Below are 8,713 nucleotides of genomic sequence, written 5' to 3' on the forward strand. Positions count from 1 at the left end.
CTGTGACTTGCTCTCTGAACTGGGCTCATCTGGTCTGCCCTCCCAAAGCTCCTCCTTTTATAGGGAGGGACACTGATGCATTCAAAGACATGATTGGATAAAACGTGCCTGTTGGTGCAATCTTTGGAATTTTCATCCAGCTCCAGCTTTCCAGAGTTAAACCAACTAATATTTCTGCAGTGAAGTGTAACAACACACACACTAATTGGAGGTATGTATAAAGCTTAGTCTCATGTTCTGATCAAGTTTTCTTTTTTTAATATAGAATATTTCATGAATATGCCTGCAGTCCTTACTCAGGGGCCACGCTACCCATCTCTGTATCATTCCAATTTTACTACCTGTGTTGCCTCAGTGAGTACTGATCAGGTTTTGTTTTAAGTGAGTGTAATAGAAACTTTTTTTAAAAATGCATTTACTTATTTTTGGCTGTGCTGGGTCTTTATTGGGATGCCCTGGCTTCTCATTGTGGTGGCTTCTCTTGTGCTCCACAGACCAGAGTAGCTGCAGCACTCGGGCTTAGTTGCTCCATGGCATGTAGGATGTTCCTGGACTAGGGAGCAAACTGGTGTCTCCAGCATTGGCAGATGTGCTACCCACTGTACCACCAGGGAAACCCCTTTGGTACCACTTGCTAATTTCCCACAGCTTGTGGATCGCGAGCAAGCCAGAGAACAAGGTTAATATTCTTTCCTCCTGTGCTAGTCTGGGGCTTGTGAGTCAGAAGGCTGCCCCAGGACCCACCAGGAGAGGTTCCTGGTCCAGCAAAGCTGCAGGGGCTGAAACTAAGATCATTTCAGTGGGAAGAGAGAGAGTGTTGATTATTTTACATTGATGAAGTACATCATTTAAGAAACTGAATGTGAGGACTGAGTGTGAAGTTGGAGTTTTAATGTTCTAAGGCTCCTGGTTTAAAAATTGGCTGTTGGCAGGGTCGTGTACTGAGTAGGAAGAAAGGGCTCCCCCAGGTCCCACATGCTTCAACCAAGAGTTCTCATGCTGCAACTAAAGATTCCATGCACCTCAGTGAAGACTGGAGATCTCATGTGACACGACCAAGACCTGGTCAGCCAAATAAACAGCCTTTAAAAAAGAAAGAAAAGAAAGGCAACAGGAGGAGATTCTTTGGAACTCCCCACCTCCATTTCCCAACTCACGTGGAGTGAGTGACCACCCCGTGTAAGATGAGGGAGAGTAAGAGTGTGGAAAACCAAACAAAAGGGTTGTATTTGACAAGAAAGGGACCAGGGCGGCAGCCTGGTCACTATCTGCTCTCTTCTTTCAGTTGGATCCAGGATCAAACTACTTTTCACCCTCCCACTGCCAGGACCCTCAGTCCTGTCAACTAAAATTCAATTAACAATCAAGAAGAAAGTGGACACTTTTATTCAAGTCCAACTGAAGGTTATAACCCAGAAGACAGGCTTTCAGAATCTCTGAGAACTGTTGCACCTGTTAGAAGTCAAAGGCACAGTCATATACATTTTTGAGACAAATGACCATACATCAAAGTGACATAGAGACATTTTACATAAACTTCAATAATGCTCCAGGGTCCAGATCAGCGCATGTACAAGGCAAGCAACAAGTCCCTAAGACTCCTACAGAATTGGGAAACAATGCTGACCCTTTAAGACAGGAGTCCCCAGGCTCCAGGATTTAATGCTTGGTGATCTGAGGTGGAGCTGATGTAATAATAATAGAAATAAAGTGCACAAGAAATATGATGCCCTTGAATCATCCTGCAACCATCCCCTGTACCCCATTCCATGGAAAAATGCTTTCCCACAAAGCTTGTCCCTGGTGGACTTCCCTGGTATTACAGTGGCTAAGACTCTGTGCTCCCAATGCAGGGGGCCCAGGTTCAATCCTTGGCTGGAGAATTAAGATCCCATATGCTGTGCGACATGGCCAAAAAATTTTAAAAAACAACAACAACAACTTGTCCCTGGTGCCAGAAAAGTTGTGGACTGATGTTAAGAAATAACTGTGGGGACTTCCCTGGTGGTCCAGTGACTGGGACTTTAAGCTCCAAATGCAGGGGGGCCTAGGTTCAATTCCTGGTCAGGGAACTAGATCCCACATGCCACAACTAAAACTCAGCACAACCAAATAAATAAATATATATATATATTTTAAAAAGAAGTTACATTGTGCAACTTCCTTGGCTGTCTGCTGGTTAAGACATGGTGCTTCCACTGCAGAGGGCATGAGTTTGATCTCTGGTCAGGGATCTAAGATCCCGTAGGCCGCGTGGCCAAACCAAAAAAAGGTTATGTCGCTAGTGTCAGAAGAAAGAAAGAAAGAAAAAAATTCCTTTTATGGTTCACCAGGAATTCCCTCCTATGAGGGAATCTGGTTAATGTATAACACAGATGCCCACAAAAAGGGGAGAGGCAAGGCCCAAACAAACACACAGAGAATTTTATGCTTAAGTTGCCTTGTCTTACCTTCAAATATAAATGTTATGTCATCAGTCCATCCTCTGTCTGTCGGCTTGCTGAAGTCAACTCCTGCCTGGCCTCTCCTCTGTTTGCCGGGCTTCAGTCTATTCTTAAGGTGGCTGCTAGAGGGAGCCTGTTCCACAGTCCTCTATCCTGGTGCTGTTCCACCTTGACTTAGCAGAGAGCTTCCTGAACTGGGAGGCGAAGGACCTGCCACCCCCATCCCACCACACCCCTCCTTCCCGTCTGCCTGAACACTCTTTCTTCTTCTTCTTTTTTTTCTTTAAAGGGTAACTAATCTCAGATAATCATTGAGAAAGAGAATCAGAGCCATCGCTGACACCCACTCTGGGTAGGTTCGGCAACTTCTAGTAATTCTAGATGGGGAAACAATGGAAATAGTGACAGACTTCATTTTCTTGGTCTCCAAAACCACTGCAGATGGTGACTGCAACCATGAAATTAAAAGACACTTGCTCCTTGGAAGAAAAGCTATAACCAACCTAGAGAGCATATTAAAAAGCAGAGACATCTCTTTGGCGACAAAGGTCCACCCAGTCAAAGCTATGGTATTTCCAGTAGTCATGTATGGATGTGAGTTGGACCATAAAGAAAGCTGAGCACAGAAGAATGGATGCTTTTGAACTGTGGTGTGGAGAAGACTCTTGAGAGTCCCTTGGACTGCAAGGAGATCCAACCAGTCCATCCTAAAGGAGATCAGTCCTGAATATTCATTGGAAGGATTAATGCTGAAGCTGAAACTCCAATCCTTTGGCCACCTGATGTGAAGAGCTGACTCATTTGAAAAGACCCTGATGCTGGGAAAGATTGAAGGTGGGAGGAGAAGGGGACAACAGAGGATGAGATGGGTGGATGGCATCACCGACTCAATGGACATGAGTTTGAGCAACTCTGGGAGTTGGTCATGAACAGGGAGGCCTGGTGTGCCGCAGTCCATGGGGTCGCAAAGAGTCAGACACGACTGAGCGACTGAACTGAACTGATTTATGTATTTATTTTTGGCTGTGCTGGGACTGCCGTTGCTGCCCGGTGCTTTCTCTAGTCGCAGTGCGGAGATCGGGTTGGGCCTTCTCATTCCGGTGGCTTCTCTCTCTTCCTACTCACCGCAACCAAGAATAGCCCCAACTGGCCACAGCTAGAGAAAGCCTGCGCAGTAACAAAGACCCAGTGGAACCAAAAATATGCATATGTTTTTAAAGTGTCTTTGTCTTCCAGAAATGGTCACTGGAGGATTTCGGGGTGCAGTGGTGCAGATTCTGGGATTAGCCTTCACAGGAGAGGGTTTGCAAGGGTGACAGGGTAGGATTATACATAACATGAGTTTCTCTGTGAATCGGTTCTGTTGATGGTTGTGATGGATTCACAAGTTACTCCATCCTTTTCAATTTTTCAGATGTTTGGTAGACTCCCTAACATTTAAAATATGTCAGGAATTACCGGATGTTGACTCTTTTCTCCTACAGTTTTATTCTTTTGTCCTCTAAAGCACCATCTATGACTTAACAACTTTGCAAACTGTAAATCTGCTTAAAACATTGAATCATTCCTTTTTTTTTTTTTTGTTAATAGGTCTGTACCATGTTCCGTGTTTTAAAAGCCTGTACTTTTATATATTAAATCTAATAGGTTTTAATTTTTGTATTTATATACAAGCACATAAATATATGTATTTATTTTAATGACACAAAGTAGAGTTTTAGTTCTCTTTTTCCAATAGCGTTCATATTTTTAAAATTCATTTTCACTCAACCATTAAATTCCTAATATTTTGCATATGATACATCTAACTAATTTCCTACTTATGTCTCAGTATCTTCAGTTCTCTCTCTTACCTTCACTACACATGCAAATACTTTGTGTTATTTACTCTTGAATACAGAAGCCTGTTAGGCTACAGTCCATGGGGTTGCAAAGCGTTGGACATGACTGAGCGACTTCACTTTCACGTATTCAATATTACTGACTTTAATATATGATTCTCTACTAAATACATTACATTTGAAATTTAAAAAAATATAGTAGAACTGTACCTCCCATTAAATATGATTTTATTTATTTGACTTCTTGTTTTTTTGTCTATGTCATGCAGCTCGTGGGGATATTAAGCTGAGGGTTCACCCAGCAACTGAACCTGGACCAGTGCAGTGGAAGTGCTGGCTCCTAACTGCTGGACTGCCAGGGAATTCCTATTTGTCTTCTTTTTATCAGATGTTTAGAAATGTTAGCATTTACACTGTAAAAATCATACCATTCTAGCTGATTGAAGTTTTATTATATTTAAGTTTCCCACAAAGGACTATGTTTTATCTCTATTTAGATCTGCTTTTAAGTTCTTTGGTTTTTTTCCAATGTTTCCACATATTTACTTAATTTTATGGTTGAACACATTTTCATAAGGTGTTTTTCCTCATATTTTCAAAGATAATATTCTCTCTAGAGAGAAGATCTGTATTTTTAAAAAATTTGCATTTGAGGACTTCCCTAGTGATCCAGTAGTTAAAATTCCATGCTTCCACTGCAAGGGCCATGGGTTCAATCCCAGGTTGAGGAACTAAGATCCATGTTATGGCCAAAACATTTTAAAAAAACCCAAATTGCATTTGTGTATAGTCTAAACTCATTAATATGAATAGAAAATAATTTACTCTAGAATATATATACAACTGAATTCAGTCAGTTCAGTTCAGTCGCTCAGTTGTGTCCGACTCTTTGCAACCCCATGAATCGCAGCACGCCAGGCCTCCCTGTTCATCACCAACTCCCAGAGTTCACTCAGACTCACGTCCATTGAGTCCGTGATGCCATCCAGCCATCTCATCCTCAGTCGTCCCCTTCTCCTCCTGCCCCGAATCCCTCCCAGCATCAGAGTCTTTTCCAATGAGTCAACTCTTCGCATGAGGTGGCCAAAGTACTGGAGTTTCAGCTTCAGCATCATTCCTTCCAAAGAAATCCCAGGGCTGATCTCCTTCAGAATGGACTGGTTGGATCTCCTTGCAGTCCAAGGGACTCTCAGGAGTCTTCTCCAACACTACAGTTCAAAAGCATCAGTTCTTCGGTGCTCAGCCTTCTTCACAGTCCAACTCTCACATCCATACATGACCACAGGAAAAACCATAGCCTTGACTAGATGGACCTTAGTCGGCAAAGTAATGTCTCTGCTTTTGAATATACTATCTAGGTTGGTCATAACTTTCCTTCCAAGGAGTAAGCGTCTTTTAATTTCATGGCTGCAGTCACCATCTGCAGTGATTTGGGAGCCCCCCCAAAATAAAGTCTGACACTGTTTCCACTGTTTCCCCACCTATTTCCCATGAAGTGATGGGACCGGATGCCATGATCTTCGTTTTCTGTATGTTGAGCCTTAAGCCAACTTTTTCACAACTGAATTATATACCAGTATTAAAACTGAATTCATGTATGCCCATAAATATATTCATGGTAATATTTTGTCTTTTCGATTGAGTATGCCAGACATTTAATACTTAAGTAGTGGTTTCCAGCACTGCGTTTAGCTTTCTACACAATTTTAAACTGCTACTGAAGATATAACCATAGCATACCAGAAAAAAAAGAAAGGAAAACATTACTATGTCTGAGTTTTTTTTAGAAACTATATATTGTCCGTTAGATTATTGCCTTAGTATACTGCGTGATTATTCTTTACCAAGATCAGGAAGGGAGAGAGCACATACCTCACCTGTATCAAGCACATCATTTGCTTGCCTGCTTATGGTTTCAGCTATAATTTTTGTAATTCTTAAAATTCAGACTCTTTCAAACAGCTGTCTGGATCTGATGACTGGTTTTGCTCTTGTACAGTCGCTAAGTCATGTCTTTGTGACCCCATGGACTGCAGCACGCTAGGCCTCACCATCTCCTGCAGTTTGTTCAAATTCATGTCCACTGAGCCGGTGATGTTATCAAAACTTCTCATCCTCTGTTGCCCCTTTTTCCTTCTGCCTTCAATCTTTCCCAGCATCAGGGTCTTTTCCAATGAGGGGACTTTTTGCATCAGGTGGTAACACAAGTTAAAAAATGGCCAGTGGTTGGAACCACAGCCACGCGGGTGGGTCTTAAGACTTTCCAGGTTATACATTCGCCTGCCTGGTTGACTGCACTGGTGTTCCCTGAGACTTCTTAAGTACTTCACAGGTAAATTGTTCCCAAGCTGTTTCTGTAATTTTCAATAGAAAACATTATCATCAATAGTAATTGCTTTCAGTGACTTGAACAATGCACAAATATTTTTTTCAAGATAATCTCAACTCCCTCTGAAAATATTGCCACTGAAATGACAGGTGACAGGATAATCACTTCCCAATAAGGAGATGACATCATGGTATTCCAAACCTTTATCTTGGGTTCAGTTGCCCCTTTCCACACCTGCACAGATGCTGTCTGGGAACACACAGTCCTGACTGCCAATGGTATTTCATAAGGGTCTATATTTTAGGTAAGTGTCAGATTCATAAGATAATTATATTACAGATCATTCAGTTTAAAACACCAATATACATCAAGTTCTCTCTCTCATGTTTCCTGGGATTGGAACACAAATATGCCTTTGTCTACAGTGAGGAATCATGCTTCCTGCACACATGTGATGCGTTCCTCCCCCTCTGCCCACTCCTCTGCCGCCTGATGTCTCTCCTCTTTCCTCTCATTTTCAGCTTCTATAAAATCTTCCTTCATGTTTCTTTGAGTAAAGTGCTGAACCTCACAGCATTCTCTCTAAAGACGTCACACTGCAGGCAAGTGCCAGCAACTAGATAATGATGCTGCTCTCCCAGCTCTGAGTGATGAGTTACCTTAGGCCTGAATGAGAGGACGGAGTGCATGTTTGGTTGTGTTGTATCTTCTTGTTAGCCTGTGGTGCTAAATAGTGTCTTTAATAATAGAATTCTACAATTTCGGTCATCAGCGTGTTAACATTTATCTCTATTTAGAAAACTGAAAGTCTTGTCATAAGACTCAATACCTTAAGATCATCATATTATCATGGTATGTAATGTAGCCAGATGTTAAGTGCCTCGCTATTCACCTTCTGTGATTAACCTTTGCTCTGTCTACTCTCTAAAATGTATGTTTATTAATTTAAAATGATAATAATACTAATCAAATAAAATTCTGACTAGAGAATTTGTTTGATGGTCGTTTTCAAATCCTTCTCCAGGAGAACGGGAGTCACTTTATTTTAGGGCCTCCCTTTGTTACTCAAAACCTTGCAATTAAGGAAATACCATGATCCTTTACTGTCATGCATTGCTGAAGTTTTTAATAGCTGGAGTGATTAGTAACCACAGCAAATTCCAGATTTATGGAATCCTGCTTTTTCTATGTAAACAAGTTTTTATTAACTGGCATGTTCTATCTTCTTATTTGTTTTTTAAAAATGTATTTCTTTTTAACTGGAGGATAATTACTTCAAATATTGCGTTGATTTCTGGCATACAACAACATGAATCAGCCATAAGTTCTTCCTACCTGTGTTATATTCAATTTTTTGATGTCTCTTCCTAAAGATTCTCAAATCTTTGCCTTTCTCATGATTTACTTCACTGTCCTAATGTTATTACATATTTTTATTCCATTAGTTATAGCCAAATTTCCTCCTTTCAGTCTTAAATATTTTCTAAATGATAAAATTTTAATTGTAAAACTACAAATTTTATTATGAAATTTTTCACAAATCAAGATGTGTATAAATTTAAGGTGAATATTCAGTCTGACACCCCCTACCCTTCTCCCTTCCACCTTCTTACCTCAGATAAGTAGCCCTGCTTCACTTAGTGAATATTTATATTCAGTCACTAAGATTTCTTTTAAACCACATCTGCTAATTTACGGCAGAGTGATTCACCTTCTGTATCTCTTATAAAACATACTAATCATGTCCAAGGGATGTGAATGGACATCAATAATGAGATATGTTCGTGTCCTACGCACCCCTCCACCTGGCCAGATTTTTTCATTGCTAGAATTGTAGTTTGTTTACTGAGGCCTGTCCTCACACTTTAATACAAAATGCTTTCTTTATTTCAGTTACTGAAATATGACTGAAATATATTTTACACAGCATTTAATTTACTTAATCCTAAGCTGCACAGTCATTTTGGAGACAAGACGAAAAAACAAATTTTATAAATATGTAGAATTTTATATTGATAAAATGTATAGAATTTTATGTGTTCAGCACGCGAAATGAATTATTAAATTTAAATTTGTTCTTGCTTTGTATCCTTTGATAC

At 40.5% G+C, this 8,713-nt stretch overlaps 1 non-coding gene across 1 annotated transcript; it reads right to left on the reverse strand.

Annotated features, from left to right (window-relative positions):
- Positions 1 to 255: 255 nt before the first annotated feature.
- Positions 256 to 362, reverse strand: LOC120873393. Its single transcript, XR_005723465.1, has one exon. It is a non-coding gene; the product is annotated as a U6 spliceosomal RNA (small nuclear RNA).
- Positions 363 to 8,713: the final 8,351 nt, after the last annotated feature.

The sequence above is a fragment of the Oryx dammah genome, unplaced genomic scaffold (assembly GCF_014754425.2).
Source record: "Oryx dammah isolate SB20612 unplaced genomic scaffold, SCBI_Odam_1.1 HiC_scaffold_13, whole genome shotgun sequence".
In the NCBI taxonomy this organism is placed as follows: Eukaryota; Metazoa; Chordata; class Mammalia; order Artiodactyla; family Bovidae; genus Oryx; species Oryx dammah.